This window comes from Panthera onca, chromosome B4 (genome assembly GCF_046562875.1).
Source record: "Panthera onca isolate mPanOnc1 chromosome B4, mPanOnc1 haplotype 2, whole genome shotgun sequence".
NCBI classification, from domain to species: Eukaryota; Metazoa; Chordata; class Mammalia; order Carnivora; family Felidae; genus Panthera; species Panthera onca.
The window spans coordinates 20,077,003-20,088,609 of NC_138345.1; positions in this window are offsets into that span (position 1 = coordinate 20,077,003).

Here is an 11,607-nt window from a genome sequence, read left to right on the forward strand (position 1 = left end):
TCCCCCGTTCATGCTCTGTCTCTATCTCAAAAATAAATAAACGTTAAAAAAATATAAGAAAAAAATAAATATAATTTATTGTCAAACTGGCTTCCATATGAGTGATCTTTTTAATGTGCTGCTGAATTAGGTTTGCTAGTATTTTATTGAGAATTTTTACATCTGTATTTATCAGGGATATTGGCCTGTAGTTTTGTTTTTGTAGTGTTGTTTCTGGCTTTGGTATTAGGGTAGTGCTGGCCTCATAAAATGAGTTTGGGGCATTCCTTCCTTTTTGATTTTTTGGGAAGAGTTTGAGAAGGATTGTTGTTAATTCTTTAAATATTTGGTAAAATTCACCAGGGAAGCCATCTAGCTGTGGGCTTTTTTCTTTGCTGAGAGATTTTTGATTACTGAGTCAATCTTACCAGTAATTGGGCTGTTCAGGTTTTTAAATTTCTTCCTAAGTCAGTGTTGGTAGGCTTTATGTTTCTAAGAATTTTTCTGTTTCTTCTTCTTGCCCTGTTTGTTGGTTCATAGTAAGTTCCTATGATCCTTTGTATTTCTGTGGTGTCAACTATAATGTCTTCTTTTTCATTTATAATTTTATTGGATTGGGGCTTCTCTCTTTTCTCCTTGGTTAGTCTAGATAAAAATTTGTCAATTTTATCTTATCCAAGAACCAACTTTTAGTTTTGTTAATTTTTTGCTGTTACTTTTCTGTTCTCTATGTCATTTATTTCTGCCCTAATGTTTGTTATTTCCTTCCTTCTGCTATCTTTTGGCTTAGTTTGTTCTTCTTTTTCTAGTTCCTTGAAGCACAGAGTTAGGTTGTTTATTTGAGATCTTTGTTTCCTAATGTGAGTGTTTATTGCTATGAACTTCCCTCTTAGAACTGCTTTAGCTACATCCTATAAGTTTTGGTATGTTTTGTTTCCATTTTTATTTCAAGCTGCTTTAATTTCCTCTTTAATTTCTCTTTCAAACCATTGGTTGTTCAGGAAAGTATTGTATAATTTCCATTTATTTGTGAGGTTTCCAATTTCTTTCCTGTTATTTTCTAGTTTCATACCACTGTGTTTGGAAAAGATACTTGGTATGATAATCAGTCTTGTTGAATTTGCCAAGGCTTGTTTTGTGCCTCAACATATTTTGTGTCCTAGAAAATGTTGTGTGTGTGCTTGAGACGAAGGTGTATTCTGCTATTGTCAGAGATTTCTTTATGTCTGTTAGGTCCATTTTTTCTATTGTGTTGTTCAAATCTACTGTTTTCCTTATTTATTTTGTATGAATTGTTTATCTGTGTTGATTTGAGAGTGGGATATTAAAGTCCCCAATTGTTTTTGTACTGCTGTTTATTGCTCCTTTTAGCTCTGTTAGCTTTTGCTTTATATATTTAGGTTGTCTGATGTTGGATGCATAAATATTTGCAGTTGTTATATCAGCTTGGTGGATTGACCCCTTTGTCACTATTTAATGACCTTCTTTGTTTCTTTTTACCATTTTTAAGGTCTGTCTTGTCTGATAGAAGTACAGCTCCTTTTTTTTTTTTTTTTTTTTTTTTTTTGGTTATCATTTCTTGAAAGGTCTTTTTCCATCTCTTCACTCAGTCTGTGTGTGTGTCTTTAAGGCTGAAGTGAGTCTTGTAAACAGCATGTAGTTGTAACTTGCTTTTGTGTCCATTCAGCCATTTTACTTACTTTGTAGAATTTAATTCATTTGTGTTTAATACATTTTAGGTTATTGATGTTATAGTTTACATGTTTTTTGTATTGTGTATTCAGTAATAAGTTTATTATAGTCATGGTTACTTTTACTGTTTGCTTTTTAACTTTTAAACTACAGTTGTAAGTGAATTTTACACCACTGTTCCCATATTACAGAATCTTTGATTAGATATTTACCATTTCCAGTGAGTTTTATACTACCTTTTAATGTTTCTATGATGTTAATTAGTGTCCTTTTACTTCCACTCAAAGAAGGCTGGTCTTACAAGTGGTGATGCACTCCCTCAGCTTTTTTGTTTTTCTGGAGAGTCTTTATCTCTCCTTCATTTCTGAAGGACAACTTCACCGAGTATAGAATTCCTGGTTGACAGTTATTTTAATATTTTGACTATGTCATTCTAGTCCCTCCCGGCCTGAAATGTTTCCTTTGAGAAATCTGCCTATGGTCTTAGGGAGTTTACCTGTGTGTAATTGCTCTCTCCTCTTTTATTGCTTTCAGAATTCTTTGTGTTTCAGTTCTAACAATTTAATTATAATGTGTTTTGGTGTAGCCCTATTCATGTTCAACTGTTTTGGGGTCCTTCGGGCCTCATGGAACTGGATGTCCATTTCTCTCCCCAGGTTTGGGAAGTTTCAGTTGTTACCATTACTGCTTTAATTATACTTTCTGACCTTTTCTCTTTCTCTTCTCCTTCCAGAATTCTCATACTGTGATTATTATTTCTTTTGATGGTGTTCCATAAATCCCATAGGCGTTCTTTACTCTTTCTTTTTGTTTCTCTGACTGAATAATTTCGAATGTCCTGTCCTCTGGGTCACTGATAACTTTCTTCTGCTTAGTTAAGTCTCCTTTTGAAAGCTCTCCGTTGAGTTCTTCAGTCATCATATTTTTAAGCTCTAAGATTTCTGTTGATGTTTTTTTTTTTTTTATATAAATTTTTTTTAAATGTTTATTATTTTTGAGAGACAGAGAGAAAGTGCAAGCAGGGGAGGGGCAGAGAGAGAGAGGGAGACACAGAAGCTGAAGCAGGCTCTGGGCTCTGAGCTGTCAGCATGGAGCCCGACACAGGGCTACAACCCACGAATCACGAGATCATGACGTGAGCTGAAGTGGGATGCTTACCGGACTGAGCCACCCAGGTGCCCCTGTTGATGTTGTTATTTTTTTATTTTTTATTTAAAAACAAAAGTTTTTAATGTTTTTATTTTTGAGAGAGAGACCGAGTGCGAGTGGGGGAGGGGCAGAGAGCGAGGAGACACAGAATCCGAAGCAGGCTCCAGGTGCTGAGCTGACAGCAGAGAGCCTGATGTGGGGCTCAAACTCATGAACCACGAGATCATGACCTGAGCCAAAGTCGGACACTTAACCGAATGAGCCACCCAGGCACCCCAATGTTTTTTAATAGTTTCTTTGTTGAACTTTTCATTTTGTTCATGCATTGTTTTCCTAGTTTCATTTGGTGTCTGTGTTTCTTGTAGTTGCCTAAAGTTTGAGTATTATTCTGAATTCTTTGACAAATCATAGATCTCTATTTTTTTAGGGTCAGTCATTAAAGTTTTATTAGTTTACTTTGGTAGCCTCGTGGTTTCCTGAGTTTTGTGATCGTTCATTTCTTACACTGGTATCTATGCATATGAGAAGTAGTCTTCTTTTCCCAGTTTTTGCAGGTTTGCTTAGGCAGAGACCGTTCATCAGTCAGCTTACTTTGGATTTCTGAATGTGTCTGCTGGGAATGTCCAGCTGTGGGCCCTGCTACCGGGCGGGGTGGGGTCATTTTTGGGTGAGGCCGTTGCCTTAGGTCTGAGTGAGGGGTGGGGGATGCTGGAGGATGGGCTCCACTGTTGCCTGGGTTCTTTGGTTCGGCCTCCTAGACAGTCAGGACTGGGTGCTATGCTCAGTAGTCGGTGGGGCTCTGAGTTAGCTTCCCTGCCCTCGCAGGGCGGCAGAATGGACCCCACGGCCCGCATGGTCACTGGGGAACCTGATCAGGCAAGATTAGGCGCTGAATTCTCTGGCCAGAACAGGACTACTGGTTTTGCCCAGTGGGCGGGGAAACCACAGGCTGTGCCCTCATATTCAGGGGCCACACCGGAAGTAGGGATGGGCTGTACAACTTCCTGTGCACTCTGGTTAGGCTCCCTGGTTGGGCAGTGTGCAGGCTGTGTTCAGCAATGGGCAAGGCAACCAGTGAGTCTCCCCACCTGGGTAGGGTGGGAGACCTGGCTCCAAGACCGACAGGACCCCTGGTCTTGACTCAGCCATCTCCTGCCCCAAGTTCTCTGGCCGAATGGAGTGTTGGTGTGCTATGCAGCTTTCCAGGTGTTCTGACCAGGGTCTCTGTTCAGGTGGGGGCCTGGGGCTGTACTTCGGTCCGGGCGGGCCCATGAATTAGCTCCCCTCCCTGGGCAGGACTGGAGTGCGGGTCCCAGGCCCCCTCCCAGGTGTTCCCCACAGCTGGGAAGGGCCAGGAGCTGCTCTCCGCCACAGGTGGGGCTAAGAATTCGCTCCCCTGCCTGGGCAGAGTCAGGGGATGGACTTCAGGCTCGTCCAGGCTCTTTGTGGTCTTGACTCCAAGCCTGCCCGCTCCCCACGTTCCCTGGCTGAACGGGGCCACCCTCTGCCCTGCAGATGATCAGCTCTGCCCGTAGGACTCCCCGTTCGAGCATTTCCTACGCAGCTTCCGGGCTCTCTGGCCCCGTGACTGGGAGCCGTAATTAGCAGTGGGCGGGCCTGTGAAGGAGCGCTCCTGCCTGGGCTCCAGTTGCTCTTCCCGGTGTTCCCAGCCTCTCCCAGCCTCTCCCGACCAGAGGAGAGACCTGCCACGCTCAGCAGTGGCTGGAGTTGTGCGATAGCTCCATTGCCGGAGGGTGGGCGGACCGGCACCCCACCGAGGTCCCAGGTCACGGTGTGGTGGCTCTGCGGACCGCAGAGATGCCGGTTCGGACTGTTCGGGCGCTGCAGGTAGGAACTCCGTCGGTCAAGATCCAAATGCTGGGTGTTTTCCAAGTGCGTCCCCGCTTCTCTGTCAGATGCCCGGTGGTCGAGCCCCGCAGATTCCTCTGCAGTCCCCGTGGGTTGGGAACCAGGGTACGCGTTTCCATGAAGCGACCCGCAGTGCTGGGGCCGGGGCCGGGTGCTCCCCCTGGGCTCTCCACCCTGGGGGAGCGGTAGGCTCGGGGGAGGCCTCGGGGCGGTGCTGTGCTGGGGGGGGGGGGGGGGGGGTTGGTGCTTGCGTGGGGTGATGCCGTCCATGCGTGGCAGCTTCTCTGACCTTCGATGCAGACTCTCTCAGTCCCTGAGGGTACTTCAGCCTCACCCCCACATTCTGGGCTTCTCTTAATGGTGTCTTATTCTTGCGTAATTGTTAGTTGTTTTGTGAGGTGGGAGTGAAGTCAGGAATGACCTATGTCACCCGCTTGGCGACCTCACTCTGTGCCTTTCTTGTTTGGGGAGAATGAAGGCCCTGGGGAGTGGGGTGCCTCAGGTGCCAGTGTTTTCCGGTAGTTTCTGCCTGTGCTTTACCGGTAGAAGTTCATCTTGGAGTTCTCTAAAGTTTGCTCATGAGTAAACTTGACACAGCGTGAGAAACTCTGCAGAGCAAACGGACCTTGTGTTCAAATCTTAGGTAATCAGAGTGCCCTCTGAAAACTGCTGTCATGCAAAGAAGAGGAAAACAATTACAGTGGAAATAAAAGGAAAATAAATTCCAGACGAGATCATTAATTATAGCACATTAATACAGTACTATTCATACTTGGTAAAGTTAAATGAAACAAATTTAAGCGTACTTCACGGCTCTCGGGTCTTGGTTTCCATCAGAATCACCTGTGGGGCTTTGCAAATGCTCAGACTTCAGAATTTGGGGATCTGGGTAATTTGCTCCTAGTGATTAGGAGTTGAGAAACAAGGAAAACTGCTTCTGTAGGCTTTTAACGTTACTAAAGAGTTAAGTTTAGGTTCCCAGAGAGACTTTTCTATATACAAATGGAAAATACCTGATCCTGGAGAGTCTTGTCTCCCGAAGGACTAGGGAAGGTCACTCCTCTAACACGACAGATGACTCACTCTCCGAGAATCAACTCTGAACCGAACAGTACTTGGCCATGCACGTTCTCGCCTTGGCTGTTGATCTGAATAGTAGTATCTCAGTGTAGCTGCACTTGCTTTCGTAGGTTTCTAACTGCCTGGAGGCCCTGGGTGGCTTCATCACCTCCACTAGGAAGCACACCTGGGTTTCCGGGTTGCTGCTCTGTGGTTCCCTGGTGTTGGCTGATTCTCTGCTCTGAGAAGTTGCTGAGGAGCTGCTGCCCCCCAGCCTTCCCCCAGCCCTTGACCCTTGGAAAAGGCTGCTCTGCAGGGACATGGGTTTCCATCAGTGGGTTCCTGTCTGGGCTTCTGTGCATAAGTCCTGTGGGTGTGTGATCGGTGTCAGGGTCCAGAGGGAAGCACTGGAATGAATGCCAAGAAAAGCAAGTTGCCAACTTGTCTTAAGCTCCCTGTCAACCAGGCAAAAGACGCGACAATCGCTGTATCCAGACTCTCTGAAGTAGACAGGAGAGGCCCCTGGAATTGTAGGCAAAAGGTTGCCTTCCAGTGACCTGTAATTCTGTTTTTTTAAGTAGGGGATGGGCTTTTGCTCTGGATTTTAGAACTCTCAATGAGAACAGTACTATTAGCCTTAGTTTTATTTACTAATGAAAACCTACATTGATGGCACCAATCTTTTTGTAGAAATTAAGTAGTTGTGAACTTTTGTAAACACTTGGAAGCTCGTATATCTTTAAATAGTTTTACCTTGTTAAAAAGTCATGCCAACTGTTATTCCCCTTCTAGTCCCATTCCTCACTTTGTTACTGGCACCAAAAAAAAAAAAAAAAAAAAAAAAAAGCCTTCATACTGATAATTGAATGTTTACAGTCCTGTAAGTACAGTGAAGTTTACGGCAAAACGTGAGTTTCCTTTGATGGGGACTTTGGTCACAGCTCAGGTTCCACAGGTCTGTCTGAGGAACGGACCCTCACACGCATCCTCACTGGTGCTCTGCTCCCCCTCTGCTTCCTGCTGGAAGTCCCAAGCCTCAAGCTGGGGAGCGGACAAGCTGTTGGGTCCAAGCGTGAAAATCCCTTCCGGGTGCTTGTAACACTGTTAAGTGCTAGCGGTAACGTATATTTTTAAAAAAGTTTTTTTTTGATGTTTGTTTATTTTTGAGACAGAGACAGAGTGCAAGCAGGGGAGGGGGAGAGAGAGAGGGAGACATAGAATCTGAAACAGGGTCCAGGCTCTGAGCTGTCAGCACAGAGCCTGATGTGGGGCTCGAACCCACACCTGAGCTGAAGTCAGACGCTTAACGGACCGAGCCACCCTGGCGCCCCAGTAACAAATATTTCTAAAAATATTTAATCTCTACACCCAACCGTGGGGCTTGAACTCACTATCCGGAGATCAAGAGTCTCACGCTCTTCGGACTGAGCCAGCCAGGCGCCCCAAAGTATTTTCTAAATTACAGAAGTTATCGTGACCACTTTGTCAAAACTTTGAAAACTAGAAAAAGAAAGAAATGCCCTATTTAGTCCATCCTTCTACTGGCAATTTTTATATTAAAATATACACAGGTAGCCAACAGTCCGATCTATTTTTATGTGTACTCTTTTGACATAGTTGAATCATAGTCGATGCATAATTTTGTGGCCTGGTTTTGTCACTTAAGTAAAAAGTGACACTTGAAACATTTCAGAAACTCAATTTTGTATCTGCTGTAACTCAGTAATTTTCTGGGTCAGATGGGCAGTTTCCCCTGACCTGCGTCCCATTCAACAAATGTCAGTGCCTCGTCTTTATGGGCATTTTCTGATGACGAGTTTCTTGAAAGGGTGTTTTCTGATGACCAGTTTCTTGGGCCCACAGCTCAAAACCCTCAATATTATTAGCAAATCTTCAAAAGGAAAGCCATCGCTTTTGGCCAAGGTCTTCTCCCGACACTATCTGGGGATTTACCGGCGCAGGCGGGACGGGGGTGGCGGGCCTTTTTACCAGAGTGGATGTCATAGCAGGAGCTCCCTACGGGTGGGTGATTTCCTCTGTCTCAGGGAAGGGTGTCTGGGACTTAGGGGAGGGGACGAGGCAGGCTGTAGGCGGACCGTGCGGTGCCGTGGAAAACAGGAGGGCGTGAGCTTTTCAGACGGTATTGAACGGGCCCAGAACACGAGCTGGAAAGGTGCTGTGGGCTCCTGGGGAGGCGCTGGAGCCCACGGTCACACGGTCACAAGACGCACATCACCGGATGTTGAGGGGGCCGGGAGGTGCAAGTCGGAAGGGCAAACGTCCCGTTTCCGGATCCGGTCAGGAGGTAGCGGGCTCTTTAACCCACGCCGCCAGGTCGCGTCTTCACGGGTGCGTCCTCCACTGCAAAGGCTCGGACCCCCGAGCGGCTTCGAGTGACTGGAGTTCACGGCCCTCGACACTCAGGGTTTCCGAAGGCCTGGGGCGGGCGGGGATCAGCTCCCGGGGCGACCCGCCCGGCGTGGGTGGGAGTTGGGGGGCGCGTCAGCGAGGCCACCCCCGCGGACCCGAGGGCAGGCGGTGAGCCCCTGTCCACACGGCAGGGAAGGCACCTGGGGCGGCGCAGGGTGAGCCGGCCCCACGCCCACACAACCAGGCGAGTAAGGTAGGAAGCACTTCAGCATCACCCCGGAAAAGGGGTGCTCCTCCACCGCCCCCCAAATCCCCTGCGGAATGACGGGGTGTGACCCAGCTTCACGGGAGCGCGCAGGGCACACAGGCCCGTCGTCACTCCGCCTCCCCGACACGCGGGCCACGCCAGGCTGGTGGCTGTGGGACAGGACCCGGGAGCTGGGGAAGGAAGGCCAGAGATTCGTATGCCTGGTCTTGGTTCTCGACTGGGGCGGGCGCGGGGGTGCGGACTGAACCCCTCCTTTGCGAGCGAGGGGCCGGAGACCCTCCACTCTTCCACCCGGTCTGATCTCAGGGGAGCGGTGGCCCCGCGCCCAGCCGGGTCTGGAACCGGGAACCCTGGAGCCCTCGGGTCACTTGCACAGGAATCTGGGGACGAGCCAGGGAGCGCCCCGGTTTATTTGTTTACATGCGCTTCTTCCAGAAGGACCTGGAGGCCTCGCCGCGGTTGAAAGGCAGCGCGGGGCCCCGTGAGATCACACCTGAAAGTACATGAACCCGGGCAGAGTTGACATGACCCGAAGCCCCAGGGTGTGTATGTTGGGGGGGGGGGGGGGGAGGGGAGGGGGGCGGGCGATGGCCCGGCCAAGGGAGAAGCCACCGATGAAGAAGCTAACTCACGGCATTCTGATTTTGATTGTGCCTTGTGAAGTTTAGAAAAGGAAATTGACTTTTTTACTGATCAAGTTAATTTGATTCCCCTTAAATTCTGATTGATGCATCTGGTGTTTTTTCACTTGGCTCACTTAGCAAGCAGACGGATTAATTAGGAGATTTTACATTTTTGGCATCGCTGCCGCTCCCCTCGCAACTATCTGGTTCTCCTGGTCTCTCCCAGAGCAAGCACGGACAGGTGTCTTCTGCAGCTCGACTGTTCAGTACAGAGGACTCTTGACCAAAATAAGGTGTACATTCGCTTTGCAAAATGCAGGGGCTCTCCTCCTGCGGGAGCCCCGGGATCGCCTGAGGATTAGGACCCTGAGCATGCTCTCTGGAGCCGGGACCAGAAAAATCGGAGCCCTTGGGGGGCGGCTGCAGACATCCGGGCCAGCCCAGCGTGCAGCCAGGACTGAGGACTCCAGCAGTCTGGTCCTGCTGACCCTGCTCCCCTTATGGGTGCCACAGGCCATCAGGCTGCTGTCCTGCCCCTTGCCGGCCTCTCTTGGGAACTCCCGCCTCCTTCGGGGGTCATGGCTGGAGCCTTGTGGAGGGACATTCCTGTCTGTGGGACTTGGCGGTCCCGAGAACTGGCATGGTGCTGGAGAGCCTGTCCTCCCAGCTGCAAATCAGGGGGCCTTGTCGCTTTTTCCGATGTGAAGCTTTGATGTAATCACAGACTCAAACGCTCAGTCTTGGATTTTGCTGCGGGACTGAGTGTCCCTTGGCTGGCCTCAAGCTCTGTGGTGGGTGCGACCACCTCATGGAGCATGGGCCGGCCCGCCCCCGCCGTCCCCTGCCCTGCTGCTTTGCCACTTCCTAGGTTCTTGGAAGTTGCTTTCTTTTGATTTCTGACCTTCATTTACTCCTCCATCAGAACTTACTGTAGCTCTGTTTTGGGTTTGACTTTTGGAATCAATGTCCAACCCAAGACCAGGAAAATGATACCAAACAGGCTTAGAGACACGCACCTTGGCAGGGGTGTGGCCCGTGGCCCTGCCCTTGCCCGCCCCACAGGCTTTGCTCTTAGGGAAAGTGGCATGTCCCCAGGCCCCCTGTAGCTTGCTGGAAATGAGCAGGTTTCTTGGGTGCTGAGGAGGTGGAGGGTGGGGGGGCCCAACAGTTTGAGGATCAAAACCAGTTTGGGTTCACTGTCACCGGTACCTCCCACTGCCTGCCTTCCTGTCCCACCTTTGGCCAGAATCTGCCCCGCCCCCCTGGTTAGACCACCCCAGGCAAAGATGTCCACATCTAATTCTTAAATGCCAGTTTTAACATAACAGGATAGATCTCCTCTTAGCCCAAGAGATTTCCAGTAGGCATTTCCTTTTTATTTTTTATTTTTTTTTATTTTTTAAGTTTATTTATTTATTTTGAGAGAAAGAGAGAGTGAGCAGGGGAGGGGCGGAGAGAGAGAGGGAGAGAGAATCTCAAGTTGGTTCCTGGCTGTCTCAGCACCGAGCCCGATGCGAGGCTCAAACTCACAAACGGTGAGATCATGACCTGAGCCAGAGTCGGTCGCAGGCACCCCTCTGATAGGCTTTCTTAAGCCAAGCCTCTTATGGAGACAAGCTGCTAATATCTAGAGACCTCTACTCTTGGTTGCAGTAACATCTTCCTTCGTGAAACAGATTGGAACTAAGATAGTTTGGAATAAACAATTCAATACTATCTCAAATTTTCCAATTAAAAAAAATTTTTTTTTAAATACTGGTGGAAAACAAAACCTAACCGACTGGTCATTTCCTTTATAACTCGAGACCTACCTACCGAGTAAGGGAAAGACTCCCTCACTGCCCATCTTGGTCAATTTCATTTTTCGAGACTTCGGATTCTGTTTAAATGGCGGTGACCGAAGATGGGCTTGACTGAGTTAAACTCATGTAACACTTCAGGAGACACCGCCCCGGGGACCCTTACACCCCTGGCTTGTTCGTTACAGGTCGCGAAGGCAAGAGGGAAACAACTGAGTGTGTGTTTTCCCTCCACTCCTGGAACAGCTGTGAGGATACACAGAGGGTCCGAGGCAGGGAGTGGGATGTGAGAACGGCTTCGATCCAGGAGCAGCGCAAGGTGCAGGGGGTGGGGGGGGGGGGGGGGCAGAGGCGGAAGGAGGCGGGAGTCCGCCCCACCCCCCAGTCGGGGAGGGCACAGCGCTGGGCCTCAGCTCCCTTTAGGACCCCTGCTGTTTGAGGCACTAGGAGTTTCCGCCTGGGAGTCACACTGATGGAGTGATCGCCCTGTTTCTGTTCTACGTGAAGCCGCTCTTTTTTCCCCACCCGACCCGAGGAAAATACTCGGAGCCGCTCAGTTTTACAGCGTGTTAATTTAGCTCCCCAGTGAATAAAGTCCGAGGCTGAAGGCCAAGTCGTTTGCTCAGACAGGAGACTGGGACTGTTGCCAAGACAGTGGGGTGGCTTCCAGGCCAGCCCCGCGGTGACCCCCCGAGCTACAGGTGGAGCGGCGTGTGGCTCCCGCAGGGGAAGCCGGGCCGTTTACTGCCACAAGCGGCTGAAAAGAAAGAGCCGCCTCCGCATGTTTGCGTGACAGACC